The sequence below is a fragment of the Melospiza melodia genome, chromosome 12 (genome assembly GCF_035770615.1).
Source record: "Melospiza melodia melodia isolate bMelMel2 chromosome 12, bMelMel2.pri, whole genome shotgun sequence".
Taxonomy (NCBI): Eukaryota; Metazoa; Chordata; class Aves; order Passeriformes; family Passerellidae; genus Melospiza; species Melospiza melodia.
Genome location: NC_086205.1, coordinates 20,129,774 through 20,149,587, shown reverse-complemented (window position 1 = coordinate 20,149,587; position 19,814 = coordinate 20,129,774). Strand labels below are relative to the sequence as shown.

Genomic DNA, 19,814 nt, shown 5'->3' with positions numbered 1-19,814 from the left:
GCAAAGTAAGGCTGAAAAGTGCCTCTACCAAAGTGAAGCCTCCAGGCCTGAGCGTGGCACCCTCTAATCCCACTGCCAGAGGGATTTCTATGAGGGGATGCCATCGATGGAGGTACTGGCACCAGAGTGTTCCCCCTGTTATCTCTCCTGTTCCTTTGTGCTTGAACATTCTGTTTGAATTAGCGGGGCCTGTTCCTCGCAGCGTGCATGACTATGCATTTGTCTACTTTGGATTTCATCCGCCATTGACTGGCCCATCCATCAAGCTCTTTTCAGGCCTTTTGAAGTTCCCTGTAGCCTTCGCTTGTTCCGAACACTCTGTGCAGTTTGGGTCCTCTGCCAGGTTTTTCTTATGACATTTTTCATTCTCCTTTTCCAGATCATTAAGGCATCTCTTTAACACCCGTGGTATTGACACAAAAACTTGGGGAGCCTCCCCATGGGTACCATAGAGCCTTCTGGAAGGTAGCCCTCGTTAATATGTGCTGTTTTGCCTCTTTGCTTCCAGCCATTAGTGTTACTTTTTCCATTTGCTTTGCAGGCGTTTAATTCCCTTAATAGCATCTCGTAAGGGACCCTTGTCAAAGAGCTTTGAAACCCCAAACATATTATGTCAAGTAGTTCTCCTTAGTTTGCCCTCCTGACAATGGAAGAACACATCCCAGCAGTTAGATAGCATGAACTCCTTTCAGGAAGCCAGGACTGCTTGCTACTTTCTTACTTAGTTAATTTACAGGTTTTAAAATTCAGCTTCTTCTGAGCACCTTCATCTCTAACCACCGATTCAGTTCTCACAGCCCTAAAGAGAGTCGTGTCTCCATGCCTGCCAGAGAGCAGGCTATTTCCCTCACTGGCTCTTTTGTTAGCAGCCAGGTCACTTGGCAAGTGAGAGCCATCAGAGCCTTCGGGTATTTCGCTTTCAACTTCAGAAGCTTTGTGCTGGCCAGACTCATACTATTTCTGCTCCTTTGGCACGGCTCTTTGTAGAAATATTTCATTGTTATCACCTGAAAATAATGGGCATCTCTCTGCTAACCCTGCTAGGCATCAGGTGGTCTAGAAGAAAACCCTCCTTGGCTCTCCTGCAACACCTTAGCCTGCCCTGGCGCTTCCCATCACACCCGGTGCCGGCAAGTCAGGTCACGCAGCAGTGCCGAGGGAGCAGGATGGGGCTGATAACATCCCTGCCAGAGCTGGGCTGGCTCTGCATTACAGGTACAGGGTGAAAACCTGTTTCACCCACCCCGGGTGATTCATGCCTCTCCACTCCCGTGAATCATCCCGGCTGTTGTGTAAGGCTTATGCTGCTCGTGTGGCAGGGATGTATTTTCTGTGGCTTTTATAAAGTTCTGCACAATTTATACCTGCTGCTGCTGCCTTAAAACATTTACACTCTTTATTCAAGGCCTTAGGATTTATGGTCTCTTTCCTGGGATCCTGGGAATGGTATCACCAGTGGGATGATCCTTGGGCCAAGACGCTGTTTATTGTTATCAAAAACAATCCTGCTCTGCAGAAATTCCTGACCACAAGGAAGAGAAAAACACTGTTTTTCTCTCCAACACCTATGCCCATGAATCTTTAAACATGAGGAATTATTTCCCTGAATACTGCGCACTGAAGACATTTAACTCTAAGAATATGTGACAGCTCATCAGATGAGGAAGCGAGATGGTTTTGGGGCTGTGGAGGGAATGCCAAGTGCATTTGCTGGGAACAGCCCCTCTGCTGGGAATTCCCACAGCTGCCAGGCAGGAAAACCAACCATGTTTAGTAATGGGGTAACCCCCCTCCTCCCTGGGGGTACCCTGTGCCCCAGCAGCTGGGGGAATTCCCTGGTGCAACCGCTCACACTGGCCAGGGCTTGAGGTTTTGTGTTTTTTAAACAGCGTGTGGCGACTTTTGCCTAAACTTCTCCAGACAGAGCTTTTGTGCAGATTACCTGTCTAGCTGGGCTCTTATCGACGTGTTTATCACTGCCGCCTCTCGCTGTCAGCACTGTTTATAGGCAGGGGAACCGAAACCCTATGCTAAGAAATTTCCTCCTCCTCTTTTCTTTCAAATCTGCATCTGTTCCAGACTCCCTTTCATTAGAGACCACATGAAAGACAAAATAATCCCAGGCTATCAGGCACAGAAACCTTCGCGAGGTAAACTCCTCTCTGCTGGTAAATAAGGCACACCCTGGCTGGGGCTCTGCCCTGGCACCCAGGGAGGTCCTGTCCAGCCCCTGTCACCTGCGTCTTCTATTCCTGGGTACCTGGAATGCCTTCAACACCCAACGGGGCATTTGCGGACCCACAGTGAAAATTCAGAGTGCAAAGTACTGTTGGACCCCAGGGATTTCTTCCTGCACCTGCATCCCGGTTGTTGTGGTGGTGCACAGAGAATGCCCCCAGGGAGGCTCGGGCTGGGGGTGGGGATGCGTTCCGTGCCTTTTTTACCTGTTGTAAAAATATTTGTAGAGTTGCAGCAGGCTGTAAAGAGCAATTTTTGGGGAGGGAGGAGCAGGGCTGATACCGATTAGGCAGGAAATGGTTCAGTGTGGATGGCATCCATATGGGAGAGCTGATAAATTTGGCGTCTTGAAGGCATCCCTTGATGGATCCACTGATAACCTGGCAGCAAAACAGACCTGGGCTCTCTGATTCCCTGCCAGCAGCTGAGCCGCAGCCTGCTTGCTTGGCCTTCGTTAACACCTTTCTGCCACGATAACTTGCTGCCCTGCCCTGGGGACCAGTGGCCCCATGGAACCCCTGGGGGCTCGGCTGGCCAGTCCCCACTGCTCCAGCTCCTTCCCTTTGAAGGCTCAGTGTGAAATCTGGTCGGAGTTTAGGGAGGCAGAAGGGCAGCTTGCAGAGCAGCCTGCGTCCTTGGGATGAAAAAGCTTCGTTTTGCAGCTCTGGAAAGAATCAGTGCATTTCCAGGCTGGGCTCCTGCCTTCCATTGGAGACAGATGGAGAGTGCAAAACACGGGGAAGGCGTCCGGCTGCTCCCACCACGCAGGGGAGAGCTCTCTCTCAGCCATGGCTCCTGCTCCTTGTCTTTCTCTGGGCACTTTAACTTCACAGCCCACCTTTTGTGCACATCCATAATGTTCAAAGCCAGCATGGAGGTGGTGGGAAGCCAGTGGCCCAGATGTGTCACTGGAGACCCTCAGGGTGACTGGAAACCCAGTGAGGCCTTCCCGTGCCAGGAATGCTGGTGTGTCCTACTCTGTGGTGGCTTTCCCTCTCTGGAAATTGGCAGCAAAACTGAGAGGATTTCAGAGGAAAATCAAGATGTAGCAGGATAATGACTGGAAAGGAAGCAAGATGAAGAAAATGGTCATGTAGCAGAGGGCAATGGTCCCTTGCAGGGATGGAGACTTGGGAGGCAGAAGCCATTTTGTGAGCCTGCTGGTGTTTAGTGCTGCTGAGGGTCTGCAGCCCCCTTCACCAGCCCCTACCAGGTTGATCAAACACAAAACATGAGACTGACCCTTGGTATGGTTTGGCAGGAAAGGTTTTTGCATGGGCATAATTGCCTCCTGCATGACTCACTGGGTAATACTTTTGGGGAAAAAAATCTGTCCGTGAAGTTGTGCTTCCTTCCATGCTTCCAAACAGGCTGGGATCAGTGGATTGTCCTGACACCCACCTCCCTGAACTCCCCATCCCTCCCTCCCTCAAGCACCCATGGGGTTCCCTGGTGAAGTGTGACTGGGCTCTCCTGTGCTGTTGACAAATTTGTGTCCAGATTAAAATGAAGCTCCGGTAGCAGAATGTGAGCTGTGTAATGACTGCCCTAAAGCTGCCTGGGGCTATGGCAAACCTGATGGTTAAAATAGATCCCCCAAAAGTGCAGGCAGCTCTCCCACCCACTGGCTGCATTAGCCACAGCAAGAGCTGCTTGCTCCTGCTCCAGGGTCACGGCCTCCCCAGCTGCGAGTTGGGACAGTAATTTCCCTGTGGTTATTTCTGCGATAACTTATTTCAGGTTTTTATGATGCTTACAAATTGGACAACATCTTAAAACATAATTCAGGCCTTAACTGGCTTTAAATGTGTGTGATTTTACAGGGATGTGTAAAATATTTTTAAGTGTTGGTAAATTCCAGGGACTGGGGCTGTGGGCAGATGGGGAGGGATGGAGGGTCCATCCTGAAAATGTTTTTGGAGACACAGGCTGGGAACCAGCAATTGAGAGTTGTTTACAACCATGAGGAGTTATGTGGTTTGAGCAGGTTGTAGACCACATAGCAAAATGTTTATGGGGAGTGAATCTGCGCTTCCTCTTCCCCTTAAAATTGGTTTAATTTGTATGAATTAGCTGTGTAGCCAAGCACTTGATACTGATGCACAAGAATTGCTGTGGCAGGGAGATGGCTCCCAGGTGCTGGAAATAAAAGGGAGCAGATGAACTGGACTGAAGTTGTGTTCCTCGGGAACATCAATCAGCATGGCAGGAACTGGCCATGTGAGCTGTCTTGTGCCTTTGAACAATCCTCCATCAGCTCCTTTCTGCTGGGAAGGAGGCTGCTCCATCTGCTGCCCCATTAAAGCAGCAGGAGTGGGTGGGAGGCAAACCCGACCCTGAGGGTTGCTGGCTAGGGGATGGGTGCGCAGCAGTGGAATAAGGCTGCAGCCACCCCACCTCTTGCCTGGGGCAGGCACAGGCTCTGGCAGAGCCCTGGTGGCTCCAGGCTCTCAGGCAAGGCTGCGGCCACCCAGGGGACGGGTTTGCTGCCACATGTGTTGCACAGCGTCCCAAGGGTGGCTTGCAGGGGTGGGTAGGGAGGGTTCTGTCAGGTACTACTCCCTTCCTTAATGAGCAGGAGGCACCTCTCTGCCTGGGATTGGATTTGCCAATACTGACAGAACCAGGGCTGCTCACACAGCGCATGGTCCGGGAGTAGAGGCACCCAGAGGGATCACACAAGTGAGATCGAGCTGGGATTTGGTTCTTGTCCTTCACAAGCAGAAGGTGCTTTGGGTAAGCAAACGTGATCCTGCGGCAGGGAGCTGGGTCTGAGCAGCGGGCAAGGCTCCAGGAATGGTGCTGCTTCCAAGCAGGGAGGCAGGAGGACTGTCCTGAGCAAACTGGCTGTTCCAGGTGAAGTCTTGGTGAGCAGAGCTTGGGGAGGTGGGAGCTGCACAGACATGGCACCAGCCTGTGTGCCCTCGTTTCCAGCAGGTGAGGAGCTCTTTGGGTGTTTGTGTTTGTAGAAATAACACTCTTGTCTTGCTCTTTCCTTTCGTGAGGGTGTGGGCATTTGACTGAAACGCAATCCCAGGGAAGGCCAAGTATTTTGGCTGTTGTTGCAGGCACATAAGGAAGATGTTATTGTCAAGTGCTCCCCTCCATCCAGGCAAGAGGTGTTGCGGAGGTGGCTGGAGACTGCAGGGAGACGGGGGGAGCCAGGGGAACCCCTGGGCAAGGCAGGGTGGCAGCAGAGAATCCGGGGGAGCTCTTTGGCAGGTAGTCTGCCATCACAACAGCACCCATGGCCAGGCTGGCCTGGCTGCCAGCATCTCCTCCTCATCTGCCAGGCTCGGATGAGTGCAGCCGCCAGTCTCATCACCAAAGCCCATGTGAGATTTCCTGCCTGCATCTCTTCCAAAAAAAGCAACTTCCAGCCCACGGGAGAAAACTGAGCGTGAGGGTAGAGACGCTGTGATGATGATGATGATGATGATGATGATGCATCGTCTCACCAACACCTACCCACGTCTGGGGGGAGGGACCCTCTGGGCAGCCCTGGGCCCTGCTGCAGGGGATGGGCCTGGGGGCCAGCTGTGGTATCTGCTTTATTGACACTGGGGGCTTTCAGAATCCCATCAGTGGACCAGGAGAGAGTGTGTGATTGACATCCCCCCAAAGGACATTGCTCCAAGAGACCAGGACCAAGAGACCAGCTTTGTATGAAGCTCCTTGGGGACAGGCAGAGTTGGGGGATCCCGTACTCCAAGTACAGCTGATGCCCATGAGATGCACTGAACTCCTCCAAGGCTCTCCCAGGGGTCAGTGAGGGGTTGGGGACCAGTGAGACTGTTCTGGGCTGTGGCCATGTGCTGCCAGCAAGCACAGGGTGCCCCAAACACAGCAGCTGTGCACCCTGCAAGCACGCTGGAGGGAGCCTGGGGCTGGACTGTGAATCTGGGGAGGGCTCCACCCCTGAGTTTCCTGCAGGGCAGGTTTGCAGGCAGAGGGGAGCATCTTAGGGAGGTAACAAGGTGCTGACAAGAAGCGGTTTGTTTTCCCGGATGGAGTTTCACAGCTCCCTGTGGAGCCGCCCGTGGGGACAGGGGAGCACCGAGGCAGGGGAGCACCCCACAGGCCCGGGGGCTGCTCCCACTCACAGGAAAGGCAGGAGATGCTGGCTGCTGGTATGAATGCAGCCCGGCTCCGCCATAAGGAAGTGATTGAAGCTTTCACGATCAGTTTAAGCAGTGACATATGTTTCCTGCAGGCGCTGCGTGCTGCATGCCAGCGGATGAGATACGGCCCGCGTCCCACCCGGCCCTGCCAGGGGCAGCGCCGGCCCCATCCCCACGGCCACGGCCAGAGCTGCCTGTGTGGGAAGGGGAAATTGCTCCCACGGCAAAGGGAAATAAACATGAGGAGAGCAGCCCTGACAAAAAGCGTGTGTTCCTCTGCTCTGGGGCCCCGCTGCAGGCGAGGCCCGCGCACTGGGGCTGGGGATGAGGGAGGGGAAGCTGGGCCTGCAGTGATGCCTGCAAACTCCCTCTCATTTACAGGGCTCCCTCCCTCCAGCTCTCAGCTCTCAGTGCCGAGACATCAGAGGAACCAGTGCCAGGGAGCTGTGGGGCATGGAAAAGGTCTAACTGCCCAAGCCATGGAGCCCAGGTGAGGTGCTCTGCCAAACCCAGGAGCAGCCAAAGTGGGCTGAGTGGTTTCTCTGGGGAGGGGACTCTCCTCTGGAAATTGCAGTGGCTGAGCACCCAGGCATTGACAGAGTCAGGCTTGCATGGATTCCAGATCCACCCTCACCTGTACACCTCAGCTCTTTCTGCCCCATCCTTCAGCACAGGGGAAGTAATTCAGAAGATAAAAGACCAACTGGGGACCTTGGGCCAGGACCGTGCCAAGCTCATGGAATGCTGGGGATGCCATGAGCTAGGGAGGCTGGGGATGGCTGAGGCATCAGGCAGCTGTGAAACCATGAGCAAGAGAATTTGGACATCATTCAGGAGCTGGAAGCAGGTGATATCCCCAGGTCTGAGAAGGGCATAAGCAGCCATGGTCTGTGAGAACCTTTGCCAGTAACTGAGGCCATGCAGGGGGCTTAGCTGGAGAAAGGGGAGAAGGCAAAGTGTTGTGAGAGATGCATGGCTGGGGGCTGCCAGCAGGGATGCAGGCTCTGCTGTGGGACAACATCCACGGTGGCTGGAGAGGCTGACCCCCACCCAGACACCCATGCAGCCTCCAGCCTGTCCAGGATGAGCCTAAAGATGGGTTTGTGGCAGAGGCTCTAAACTGGGTGTGAGAGTGAGAGAGGGAAGGGATGAAGAGGCTTTACAGCTGAGCTGAAAGCCCCGAGAGCCTCTTTGTGATTCCTAAGGACCAGTGTCCCCCCTGGCATCAGTAGCCTGTTGACTATACTGACAGAAAAGAGACAGCAAGGAGCAGGGCTTCCCATCCCTTACTGGGGATTTTGCCTTTAAAACACAACCTTCCTCCTTAGCTACAGGGCAGAGAGCCCTACAGGCTCCCTGGTTCTCCCATTAGCTCCCACATCTTTCAGCAGTGAGGCACAGGCAAGGCAGTGCTCACCCTCAGAGCAGCAGCAGTCCATCCTCACCGTGTGCCTTTCCAACAAGGAAGAGCGATTTTATGAAAGGACTTTTGTCCTTCTGAGGTTTTCTTAGAGAGTGCTTTTATCCCCTCACTGCTCCACATTGGGTGCATTTATCTGCAGGATTACAGGTATTTCTTGGAGTAGCTGGGAATATCTCCTCGCCTGGTGCTTGCCCAGGTTCAGGAGCCTCCAGCCTGTGCCTGGTGGTGCTAGGGCAGGATGTGAAGTGATTCCGTGCTCCAGGAGGCTGCACTGAGTCAGTGAGACACTTTGAGCACGTGTGTGTGTTGGCAGGGGCTGTTCTGTCAGGGATAGGCATCACCCTGGTGAAGTTTCATGTCTGCAGCCGGCAGCAGCCAGAGCTCTCCTGTCTGCACAGCCAGGGCTCTCTCTGCAGCTCTCAGACATCCCAGGCCCAGGTTCATTAGCAGGTAGCCAAGGTTTGCTGTGACTCAGTGCAGCAGTTTGCTCCAGCACTGGATTACCTTCACACATTACAAATCAGGGCTGGGTTTCTCCACGGTTTTGGCACTGGGCAGGTGCCTGGAGCACGTCGCAGGGAGGAACAGGCTGGGGAGGCGGAGCAGGTGAACTGCACTCCTCCAGCTCTGGAACAAAGCTCCTGCTCCTGGCTGTAGGGAGAGATGATGTTCTTTGCCCTGCTGGCAGCACCGCAGAGAGCTCTGCAGTGCCATGGCTCTGACCAGGCACGTGGAGCATCATGACAATGGGGCTGCTTTCCCAAAAGCTGCTCCCTGGCAGGCACTGAGACAGCCCACACTGAGCAGCGGTTGATCATTCTCCATGTAACTGCTAGAGATGCCTAAATAATTCATTGATGGTTTGGGGAAACAAAAATATTGTGCAGTGAGTAATTTCTTGCCAGTGATGCTGTGCACAGCTGAAGCAGCTCACAGGCAGCCACAACGGTGTGGTGTTTGTGGGACATCATGGGCCCAGGCTTTTTCCCCTGACTTTTTATTCCTTTCTTTTTTTTCCCCTCCCATGTCAACTGTCCTGTCTCTGCACAAACATGGAGGTTTATTGTTTCTCAGGGAAGTGGGGTGAGGTGGTTAAAACAGAGCATGGGCTGGCAGTGGGGAGCAGGCGGGGGCTCATGAAACCGCCACAGCCTTGCTTGGCCTGGCTCTTTGCATTGCACGCAGGAGCCATGGGGACACCAGAAATTTCTTCTCCCAGAACCTCATTTCCAGCAATGGGACTGGTGGCACCAAGCCAGGCAGAGCCCTCCCCAGCCAGTCCCCATGCACTGATGACAAAGAGCTCCAGGAAACCCATCCCAGACCCAGCGTGGGCAGGGGAAGGGCCCAAGAGCTTCATGCTGATAGCAGTGACAAGGAGCTCCTGTTTCTCCAAAGGCGTCTGGGAAATGTCCCCAGCTGCCTGTCCCTGGCATGTCACAGTGCTGGAGGTGGCAGGCTGAAAGCAGGGCTCCAGCTCTCTGTGGGTGCCCTGGGGCAAGGGGCAGGAAGTTCCCTGAACTGCTCTGGGCAAGCATCACCCCAGGGCTGGGCTTTGGACATGGTGGGAAGTTCGTGCCCCAGCACTAAGCTGCGACTTGTGTGGGTTCCTGGAGGAAGCTCATGCTGCATCCCCTGCAGCTCCTGCTTGTCACTCTGTTAAATTTCCATTTTAACATGGAAACAGCTGTTTTCATGGTACCTCTGTGTTATTTACACAGTCATGCATTCAAACCCTGCTGAAAACCACGTTCTGCACTCCAGCAGAGCCCTGTTGTCTCGCAGGTACCAAGTGAGTGGATGGGGAAGTGTTGCCAGCCCCGGGGTCAGGCCACCAGCACTCCTCATGCCTTGCCCATGGCCACCCTGGCAGCTCATGGTGAAACTAGGATGATTTAAGGGGGCAAACCTGTCTCAGAGTGCTCCTGGTCCAGAGCAATGGCTGTGGATGAACCTGTCTCCATCCCTGTGAACCGAGCCCTCCAAGCCTGAGAACGGGATGCTTGATGCACATCAAGGGACAGAGACAACAACTGTTGGCTGTGCTCAATGGTGCTTTGTTCTTGGCCCAGGAAGCAATGAAAATCCTCCTGCTTTGAAGCCTGAGGAGGCCTTTTTATTATATCCAGGGCTCCTGGAAAAGGAAACTCCAAGTGCTTTCCCATAACGTGATAAAAAGCTCTCCTGGCTGAGACCACGGCAGCTCCTTACACGTGAGAGCAGTGAGTTGGTGCAGGGCAGGGCTGAGCTCAGTGCCTGCCCAGCCACTGGAAATCACTGATTCTTGGCATGCATGCAACTGGGGTTTGAAAGAACCTTGGTGTGAGTTCTGTTGACCTTGCACTTCACCCCAGAGGCCTGGCAGCTGTGGTGCCTGGTCCATGTTAGTGCCTGTCCTGTGGCCATAAAGCAGCAGGGGTCAAGCAGACCCTGGACCCTCAGTTCTGGCTGGGAAGCCCTGGGGAGGTTCAGGTCATGCAGCAGAGGAGAGTCCACAAGTGTCCCATGTCTGCAGCTGAGAGCAGGAGCTGTGGGCACGGTGGGTGCATGGTGGGATCTCCTGCACCCAGGGATGCTCCAGGGAGGCTGCCAGAGCACCTGTGGCTTTTGGGGGGATGGAGGGGACTGAGGGGATCTGGAGTTGCTCCCCATCCTTCCTCACAAGGCTGGGGCACAGTGGGTCCTCCTTGGCACAGCCCCCAACCTGGCTGGGTAACTCCTAAGTGGTAAAGCTGGCCTAATTAGTCTGTTTAATCTTCTCCCATAAATCACTCCTCCCCATCCCCTGCAGACTATCGGCAGCATCTGAAGTCATTAGTTAATTTAAACCTGGGAGTTCACACGTTGGCTTATCGGAGCCATCTCCTTTCCCCGCTAAGCGCTTGCTCGGTGCATCCCCGGCTGCTGCCGATCCGATGTGCGCCCCTTTGAAGCCGTGATGTGCTGCCAGCAGGCGAGGCAGCCTGCTCCCTGCCTGCCTGCTGCCTGCTGGCAGGTGGGAGGGGAGATGGAGATGCTGCTTCTCCCCTTCCCCGCGCTCCCCGCTTTTTGAACTTCTCCTCTGACTCATCCATCTGATTTGATGTTTTCACCTTTGTTTTACAAATAGCAGTTTGCCCGAATGCTGGAAGGAGAAGGCAGCTCCGATGCTGCTGCAGCTTCCCCGGCTGCCAGGGGAAGTAATAGAATCATCCAGGTTGGAAAAGATCACCTGTAAGATCATCGAGTCAGGTGAGTGCAGCCCTGGGGAGGGAGCTGGTGGGCACCCAGTCTGCCCCTGTACCTGGCAGGGATGTGGGAAAAGCTGGGATTACTGCAGGCTGACCTTGGGGGAGCGCAGACTTGGCCAGGGATCCCACTAATGGCTTGCACTGCCCATTGGTTGTGCTGTCACTTCTCCATCCTCTTCTCCTCTTCCTCCCTGGGTCTCCAGCCCGATGGAGCAGGACTCCCCGAGTCTCCAGGGTGGGATGTCCCCAGCTACATGGGAATCAGGGATTCCTAAAGTGAGTTCTGTTGGTTTGGGGGCAGTGCTGACAGCCTGGGCACACACCTGTCCTTCCCTCTGCACAGGCAGGTGAGCCCGAGGGTCTTGGCAGGGCCAGCAACACAAATGCTCACCTCTGGGTGCAGGATGGGAGTGGGACAGTGGGGAGCTTGGCAGCAGGAGTGAGATAGCTGGACTGGGTGAACAACAGCTCCCATCTGTATTTCCAGGGAGCACTGTGAGGTGGGAGTCATCCCGAACACCGGGTACCACGCTGCAGCCATGGGCAGGGAGCACCCAGCCTGGGAACTGCCTGCTGGGGTTCCCTGCCCACAGAGCAGCTCAGGGCAGCCCCCTCCCACAGCAGCACCCCCAGGGCAGCTCCACATCGGGGCAGCAGCCAGGACAGCACCCACTGGCACAGCACCCGTGACCCACACCCCCGAGGGGCCCTGGCTGCTGCAGGAGCGTGGGGTGTGGGTGATGCTGTGCATCCGAGGGTACCTGTGCTCCCAGTGCACCCCTGCACCCCTGGGCTCTGCTCCTGCTGCTCCCAGTGCACCCCTGCACCCCTGGGCTCTGCGCCTGCTGCTCCCAGCTGGGTGAGGGACAGCTGCTCACCCTGGGACCTGCCAGTCCAGGCTGCTTCCAAGAATGCTCTCTGCATCCCTGGGGCACAGTGACTGACAGCGCAAAGGAACCAGCCCTCACAGCTTTTTGGGAACACATTTTTGGCCAGAGTGCCCTGAAGCAGTCCCTTTAAAGCATCCCGGTGGTTTCAGGAGGGGGCACGGTGCCTGTGCTCCTCAGCTGGCTTTGTGGCTGCCCTCTTCCTCCCACTTTCCTATTCCAAGAGGGAGCTGCAGCCGTGTTTGGTTTTGTAGTCCAAGCTCTGGATTTATTGCTTCCAGGTCCTCATGTGTTTGTTCATGAAATGAAAGACGGCTGGGTGAGCCTGCTTTCTACTCCTCTGGCCTGCCTTCTGCAGCCCACAGGGGATCTTTCCTTCTCGGGATGCTGCCTCCCCTCACGTCTCACAGGCACCCAAGCACTGCCTGAGTAGGGACACGTCCTGGGCAGATGTTAAAGCTGTGCCCTGGGTGTGAGGATGGCACAGGGGAAGGAACTGGTACAATCATGTGCACTCCCAGGCACCACAAACCATGCTGGGCACAGCACAGGGGACAGGCCCCTGTCCGGTCTGCTGGGGTTGTCCCCTGTCCCCAGGCTGACAGTCCCCTGCTGCTGTAAGACATGAGCAGCTCCCGATTAAAGGATATTTCAAGCAGACGGAGGGGCTGTGGCAGCGGGGGGATGTGCAGCAGGAGAGGACGGGGACAGGATGCCTGAGAGACCAGACGAGAAGCCAATTTAGGCTGGAATGTAAATACAGCAGCAGCACGCTGCTCCGCAGGGCCTGTCACCCCCTCCTGGCTTTGGAGCACGGGTTAGAGCTGCCCAGGACGGCTCAGGCCATGTCCCTGCCAGGCCAGAACCTGCATCTCACCTGGGCACCGCCAGAGGTGAGGAGGAGGAGGAGGAGGAGGGTCAGGGGCTGTTGCAGCCGCCTGGTGCCACTGCTGCTGCTCCTGCTGTCCGCACTGAGGTACCACGGGTTACACACCCACTGCACAGGGATGGAGTCCCAGCCTTCCTTAATAATCCTAAGAATCAATAGCAGTGTCATGGATGTGCAGAACAACAGCTCCGAGTTGAGAGGGGAACTTCTCAGCAGGATTAACTCTGAAACCCAGTGACAACACTTCAAGTATCTGTGCTATCTGTGTCCCTGCTGCTCGTTCTAGCAGATCGTTCTTACTAATGAGCTTTACTCAACAGCACTAGATTTGTCCATAAGAGCAAATTCCAGGGATCAAAAAATAAGGTTTAAGATGCAAATATTCTGTGAGATACCCAGATTTAAATGTATTATTTTTTCTTTTGGTCCTTACTCCAGGGATAATTTTTAAAGGAAGCAAGGAGAGATCCTCTGGAATGTGAGACAGAGAATATTTTTTAGAAAACCAAATAACATAAAATCATTGTTTCAGTTTTGGCTGGTTTGGGGCTTTTTTAGCTTATAACCATGGAATTTGGAAAAGTTCCCTTCTGTTCACCCAGGGCAGTGTAGGCACAGATGCCCCCCATGGGGAGCAGGTGGGGCTCATCCTTACAGAATATCACTGGGGAAGCCATGGGCGTGTTGGTGGGTGCCAGGACTGGTGGCACAGGGTGAACCCCAGCCAGCCACCTCCCTGCCCAGAGCAGAGAAAGCTCAGCAGATGGGTGGTCTGTGGCAGGTGACAAAGAGACTCAAAAAAGTCCCTTTTTAAAATGCCCGTGCTGGTAGTGGGCTCCTCCTCTGTCCCAAGGCTGGACCCCAGTGCAAGGACCTGATGTCAGACACGGATGCTGGGAGAATTCACACCCCAAGACAGGTTGTTTTTCAGTTTTCTTTAATCTTCCACATGGCTTTTTTTTTTTTTTTTTGAGGCAGGAGTACTAACTGCTAAGGATGCATATGGAATTTGAATATGAATGATAAGAACAGCTGTGTATATCTATTATGAATGAACATAAACAGAAATGTATAAACTGAGATTTTGGGGCTTTTGGAAGAATTAGTGCCTTTGTTCCTGGATTTTTTTCCTATCAAAGTTTGAACCAAAGCCCATTAGCCTGGACTTTCCCGCAGCCGACCAAGCCAGGAGCTTCATTTCGTCCTGGCTCTGAGCCATGCTGAATTCTCCTCAACAGCTCAGTGAGCCCTAATCCTAACAAATTTACCCAGAGAAGTGGGTCTCTTATTACACAGTCTAATTTGAATGCTTTCCAAGGTTAATTTCAGCTCCCTCTCCCTCTCCAAACACGCCTGCCCCTCCAGAGCCAGCTCCCCCCTTCCCCAGCTCCCCCCCGGCTCCCCGTTAGCGCCAGCCTGGGGGGAGCAGCCCCCGCCACCACCGAGATGGTTTTTAAACGAGAAAATAATGGGATGTGTGTCCCTGGGTCCGGACTCTGCCTGGAGGGTTCCTTAATGCCGAGCGACTTCCTCCGCAAATTAATTGCAACTTTCGTTGGGCGAAAATAGCCCTGGAAGCCCCTTCCCCACAGGCTCTTCCGCACGTGCTATTGCTCAGTTCATAATCGGATTCCTACGACTCTGCTCCTTCCTTCCTGTCCCCAGCGTGCTGGTGAGGACCACGAGGGGCCAGCAGGGTGACCCACCTGGCAGCAGGGCCGTGGCCGGGAGCATCGCCCGGCCGAGACGAGCCTGGCTCTTGCTTTGCAACAGACTGTGCAAGAAAACCTCAGCGTGGGGAAACTGAAACCTGGCCCAGTGCAGGGAGCAGCTGTCAGATCCATTAGGGAGGGGATAGAGAAGGAACCAGCCATGCCTGGTGGACAGCGACTGCAGGAGAGGGGCGGTGGGGTGGCAGGGGTTCACAGCTGGGGGTGAAAAGGGACAGGACAAGGGACAATGGGTTTGGACTGAAAGAGGGGCAATTTAGATTCAACAAAAAGAGTGAGTTTTTTTCCATTGGGGATGGTAAAACACTGATAGAGGCTGCCCAGAGAGGTGGTGAATGCCCCAACCCTGGAAGGCCTGGCTGCATGGGGCTCTGAATACCTGAATTGGCTGAAGATCCCCCTGCCCATGGCAAGGGGGTTGGACTAGATGGCATTTAAAGGTCCCACTCAAACCATTCTATGATTCTCTAACATGAAAGGTTAGGTGGAAAAAGTGTACAAAGGAGCCAGGAGCCCACCTCACCCACCAGCCCACCTGGATGTGGCCCCAGGGACAATTTTACCTGCAAGAAGCAGAGACTTGCCCCACCAGCTGGGCCTGGGGGGTTGTGCAGGGTCATGGTAGGTGTGGAATGGCAACTCTGCAGCCCTGGGACAGGGGTTTTCCACATGTCCTCAGGCAGTGAGGTCCCAGGTGCATAGGGCAGAGTGCCTTGCCTGTCTCCCAGCTGCCATGGAGCTGAGATTCACTCTGCTTACTCTCCTCTCCTTTCCTCACATTTTTCTTCTTACTACTCCATTAATGCTTTTATATTTGCTCACTCTGAGCATCACAGGTAGGGCAATATTTCATCATCCTGGCAGGAGATGGGGCAGGGAGGGGGTTGGGGATGTGCCACAATGCCCATGCCATTGTAGCTGAGCTGGGCTGGAGTGCCAGTGGGATGATGACAACTCTGGGCTGTTCCCATCAGTGATTCCATGAAGATGTCCTCTCTGAAGTGCCTCCACAGGTCACATCTCCTGCTGTCACATCCTGCTGCCAGGTAACCCTCCTGTGCCTGCTCCCTGTCCCTGGAAGCCCAGCAGTCACCTCGCTCAGTGGATGCCCCTGTCTGATGATTTTGCTGCAGGCGTACGAGCTGCGCGTATCAAAGCTGAGCCACTTCTTATCTCCTGGCTGTTCCTGCCTGCTTCCAGCCCATGAATCCTGGCTGCAGGGTGTTTGCACTGCTTCCCCAGCACTGTGGGCTGTGGTGGATTTGGGGTGCCAGCTTCAGGGTGAGGGGCACCCCGGGGCAGGTCTCTGGGGTGCAGGTTGGAAGGGCCAGCACAGACACAGCCCTGTCTGCCAGGAGGATGCTGGTCATTGCTGTAAGGTCAACCTTAAATAATGGGAATAATAAAAATAAGGCTGCCTGCAGGAAAGGAGAGAGCAAACTGAATCCTAATGAGGTTGCATGGACACATCAGCATGACCATTCACAGAAATAATTTTAAAAGGGGAAAAAAAGCATCAAGTTTAGATCAAAGGATTTGGGACACAGCAGCCAGGGCACAATCCCACAAGGACGCCCTGGGAGAGGACATCCCTGCTGAGATCCCACATCCATGAGCTGCTCCTGCCCTGTTGGGAAGGTCCAGGGCAACCCTTGACTACAGAGGGTGTGGGAAAAGAGCCCAAAGGATTGCGGGTGATGCTGCTTCATTCAGGATGGGAACTGGTATCTCATCACCAGCTTTACTGCGACTGGGTACAGTGCCTGTGTGAAGGGTCAGAACATTTGCTTTTATGGATGGCCAAAATTTACCAAGTTGTAGTGGCAAACACTGAAAGAGGAAGTTTTAGAAGGGAAATTAAACATTAATATTTCAGGGCTTAAGGCAATCCTCAGTGCAAAGGCAGGAAAGTAATTAGTGTTGTAGATGGGGAAATAACCAGCATAAATGGAAGTGGGGCGAGCGCAGGTTCAAGGGGCCGCAAGGAGGAGGATGGGCAAGGGCTCTCCAGGAGATGGCAAGGAATGAGCCTGGGGGCCCCCAGGAATCCCCCCCAGCAGCACCGTATTTCAGGGGGCCTGTGCCTGCAATAACCCAGCCCTCCTCCTCCTCCTTGCCTTGGCTCCGCTGGCCAGCGGCCAGGTGAAACGCTCCCCCGAGCACGGCGGGGACTGGTCCAACCCCGCACAGCTCCAATTATCCCTGGCTGGAGACTTTCCAGGAATCCCATCCCCTCTCCCTCCACCGACCCTGCCTCCCCCAGCCTCCCCCCCTCAAAGCAATTTGACTTTTATAGTAATAACTTCTGAACCCTGGACTGGGGCCGTGCCAAGGAAAGCAGCAGAAAACAATGTGATGGGCCTCGGCAGGCGCGGAAACTCCAGCGACCGAGACCAGCCCTAAAATAACTTTTGAGCGATGGTTATTTATTCTGGGAGAAAGTTCGTTCATTCACAATTTGGAGGGGAGATAAATGAGGGCGGGCTGGGGCTGCACACACGCCGTGGCTGCGGATGCAGGGCGCCTGCAGCACCAGGACAGCCGGCTCACCGTGGCCCTCCTGCCCATGTCCTGCTGGAAAACCCTTTTTAAAGGTGTTTGGGTTCATCTGAAAGCCCTGGGCTGAGGTGGAGGAGTCCAGCTTGAGGCTGAGGGGTTCTGTATGTGCCACCATGTGCCGGGGGCTGCACTTTGTGTATTTTTGCCTGCACACGTTTCAGCTTCCCTGGGCATGCTGTTCAGCATGGTGGCTGTGCCCCATGATACTGGGGCACACCTGCACCTGGGCTCTGCACACTGAAGTCATCGTTGTCCAGTGGGCAGCAGGTGGTGCAGGCAAACTCCAGGCAGGAACAGACAGCATCCTGCTGCCAATTCTGTGGAGTATCAGTGTGTGCACAGCAGCTGTCAGCCAACATCATCTGGGCAAGCAACAAGTGGTGCCACCTCAGTAATTCTGCAGCTCTGAGCTGCCACAGCTTCCCTGCAGTGCACAGGAGCTGAACCAGAGCTCCCAGAGGAGCCTTGAGCAACCTGGGCAAGCCTGGGTGCTTCTGAACTGGGGACAGTCCAAAGGAGGCAGCCAGCCAGCCCTCAGCACTGCCACACAAATGTTTTATGGTCCCTGTCACCACGGGCTGGGCACTCAGCAGGATCTGGAGTGCAGTGGTGACTCTGCCAGACAAGACTCAGGCTGCCTGTGTTATCCTCAGGATGTATGGCTGGGCTCCCTTGGCAGGTTTGGAGAATAAATGCTGGGGAAACCTGGTCCCTCCTGCTGGGTGACAGAGATGACAGAGGTGACAGAGGTAACAGAGGTGACAGAGACCTCACAGCATGGTTCTGTGGGCAGCTGGGTAGGAGAGGGACAGACAGTGACTTGACTGGGTATGAGGGACTTACCAGCTTTGTGTGCAGATCATCTCCCAGAATGATACAAATCCAAGACTGCCTGCCCACGAACACCTCAGGGGCAAGGCACCATGCCGCAGTGACAGGGGACAGCATTGCCATCATCACCTCCCCTGCACATCAGATCTTGGAGAGTGCAGTGTTCTGGACTGAGAAGACACCACCACATCCCCTCCCACCAAGAGAACAACTGCCCTTGCCTGGGCCACCCCTCTCCTCCTACTGCCTCCAGGCTGGGGGACCTTGCTGAGTGCCACCAAATATTTTTGCTTTGGAATGGCATGGGGACACATTGGAGTTGGGGACCTGGAGCTGCAAAAGGGGATGATTCAGTGCTGCCCTTTGCAGAGTGAGGAGGGCACCGCTTTGTGTTTAGCAGCAGTCACTGGCACTGGATGAACTGTCACCCAGCTGCCCTTGCATGGGGACAGCAGGGCAAATGCAGGGTCACACACGGGGCAGGAGCAGCCCTTGGCCGTGCGGGCCAGCACACACAGCTTCCTTCATGGCACTGTGCCCGTGACTGTGGGACTGGCCCTGCTGGGCCACATCCCTCATCCTGCCAGGCAGGAAAGGCTCCGGCCCCCTGCTCCTGCTCGCCTCTCCACATCCCCTGGCCTCTGCCCCGCCACCGCCGTGGACAACCCCGTGCTCGCCAGGTGACTTCCAGCCTCGCTGCTCTTCGGGCTGTCTGAACAGCTCATAATCTTGGCAGGCAGCTCAGAGTCCTACCAGTCATCATTACAATGATTATTTGTGTCTTCCCAGCTCAAAAGGGCTTTCCTCTTACCTCTCCCCTGGCTGGCCTCGAGCCAGGTGGAACTGTGGATGGAGAAAGGGGAGAGGGCAGCATCCTGCACTGTCAGAGCAGCAGACTGCAGTGGCATGCAGGAGATGGGACAGAGGGAAGGACAGATCTTGTCCCTCCTCCTGAATGCTCAGATTGGAAATCAACACCCTCTTGGTTAACTCATTAGCTTTGATCAGCAGCTCTGAAGCTCTGACCAGCTAATGGGCTCCCTCCCTCTGGTTAATCTCCAAGAGGAGCTCAGCAAGGTTATCTGAACCAGGAATGGCAAGGGAAGGATGGGGATGAGTGCAACAGAATTAGGAAGCTGTTAAATGAAGAAGCCAAACTGAGCCAAAACACAGCCATTGTAAAATGTCCCCATGGCCAAAACACAGGGTAGACCATCATTAAAGCATGGGGCAGAACACAGCATTATGGTTGCACTCATCTGGGTCAGGGCTGGGGCTGGGGCAGCGAGTCCCTGTGGACACCAGCCCAGCCTGGGGCTTGGGGTCATGTTTGCCAACTCCACCCCACGCAGATCCCTTCACCAACACCTTCATCTCCCTACGTGGCTGCATCTTCCTCCAGGTGGGGGTTCCTCTGCAGCCTGGATTTTGCTGTTGATTAAATTAGCTCAGCAGTAACCTATTTGTGATGATGATGTGAGGTAGCAACCTTCAGTGTTTTCATTAAAATATACACGTATATATTTGTTTTCTGCGGTTATGAATGTAATTCCACAATCCACCGAGGAGCCGGTAATTTTCTGGCTGAGGTGGGAAGTTGCTGACATCTTGTGATACATGACAAGATTGATTGTATTTGCTTACCTTTTAACCTAATAAAGAAAAATAATGTTCCTTAGTCTCACTAATTCTCTATAAACTTGGACATTGCTTTAAATCAGCTGGAAGTGCAGGCGCTGAACTGTATCATTGCTGGGGTAGGAATCTCGCTCCCCAGGCCCTCCCCGTTCCCAGATGAGGGGGACCAACATGACAGCACTGTCCCCAAGAGCACCCAGCACTTCTGGGTCTGAGAGGACTGCGGTGGTCGTGGCAGGGAGGTGGCCTCTGCACCCCGTTCATCCTG

The 19,814-nt window shown here is 54.5% G+C and overlaps 1 long non-coding RNA gene across 2 annotated transcripts; it reads left to right on the top strand.

Annotated features, from left to right (window-relative positions):
- Positions 1-4,855: 4,855 nt before the first annotated feature.
- LOC134423801 (uncharacterized) lies at positions 4,856-19,592 on the top strand. 2 transcript variants are annotated; one of them, XR_010029195.1, is made up of 5 exons: positions 4,856-4,974; positions 5,095-5,175; positions 6,741-6,849; positions 10,892-11,013; positions 15,521-19,592. It is a non-coding gene; the product is annotated as an uncharacterized LOC134423801 (long non-coding RNA). The 2 variants fall into 2 exon arrangements; XR_010029196.1 differs by having other exon boundaries at positions 4,861-4,974; positions 5,055-5,175.
- The last annotated feature ends 222 nt before the right edge of the window (positions 19,593-19,814 follow it).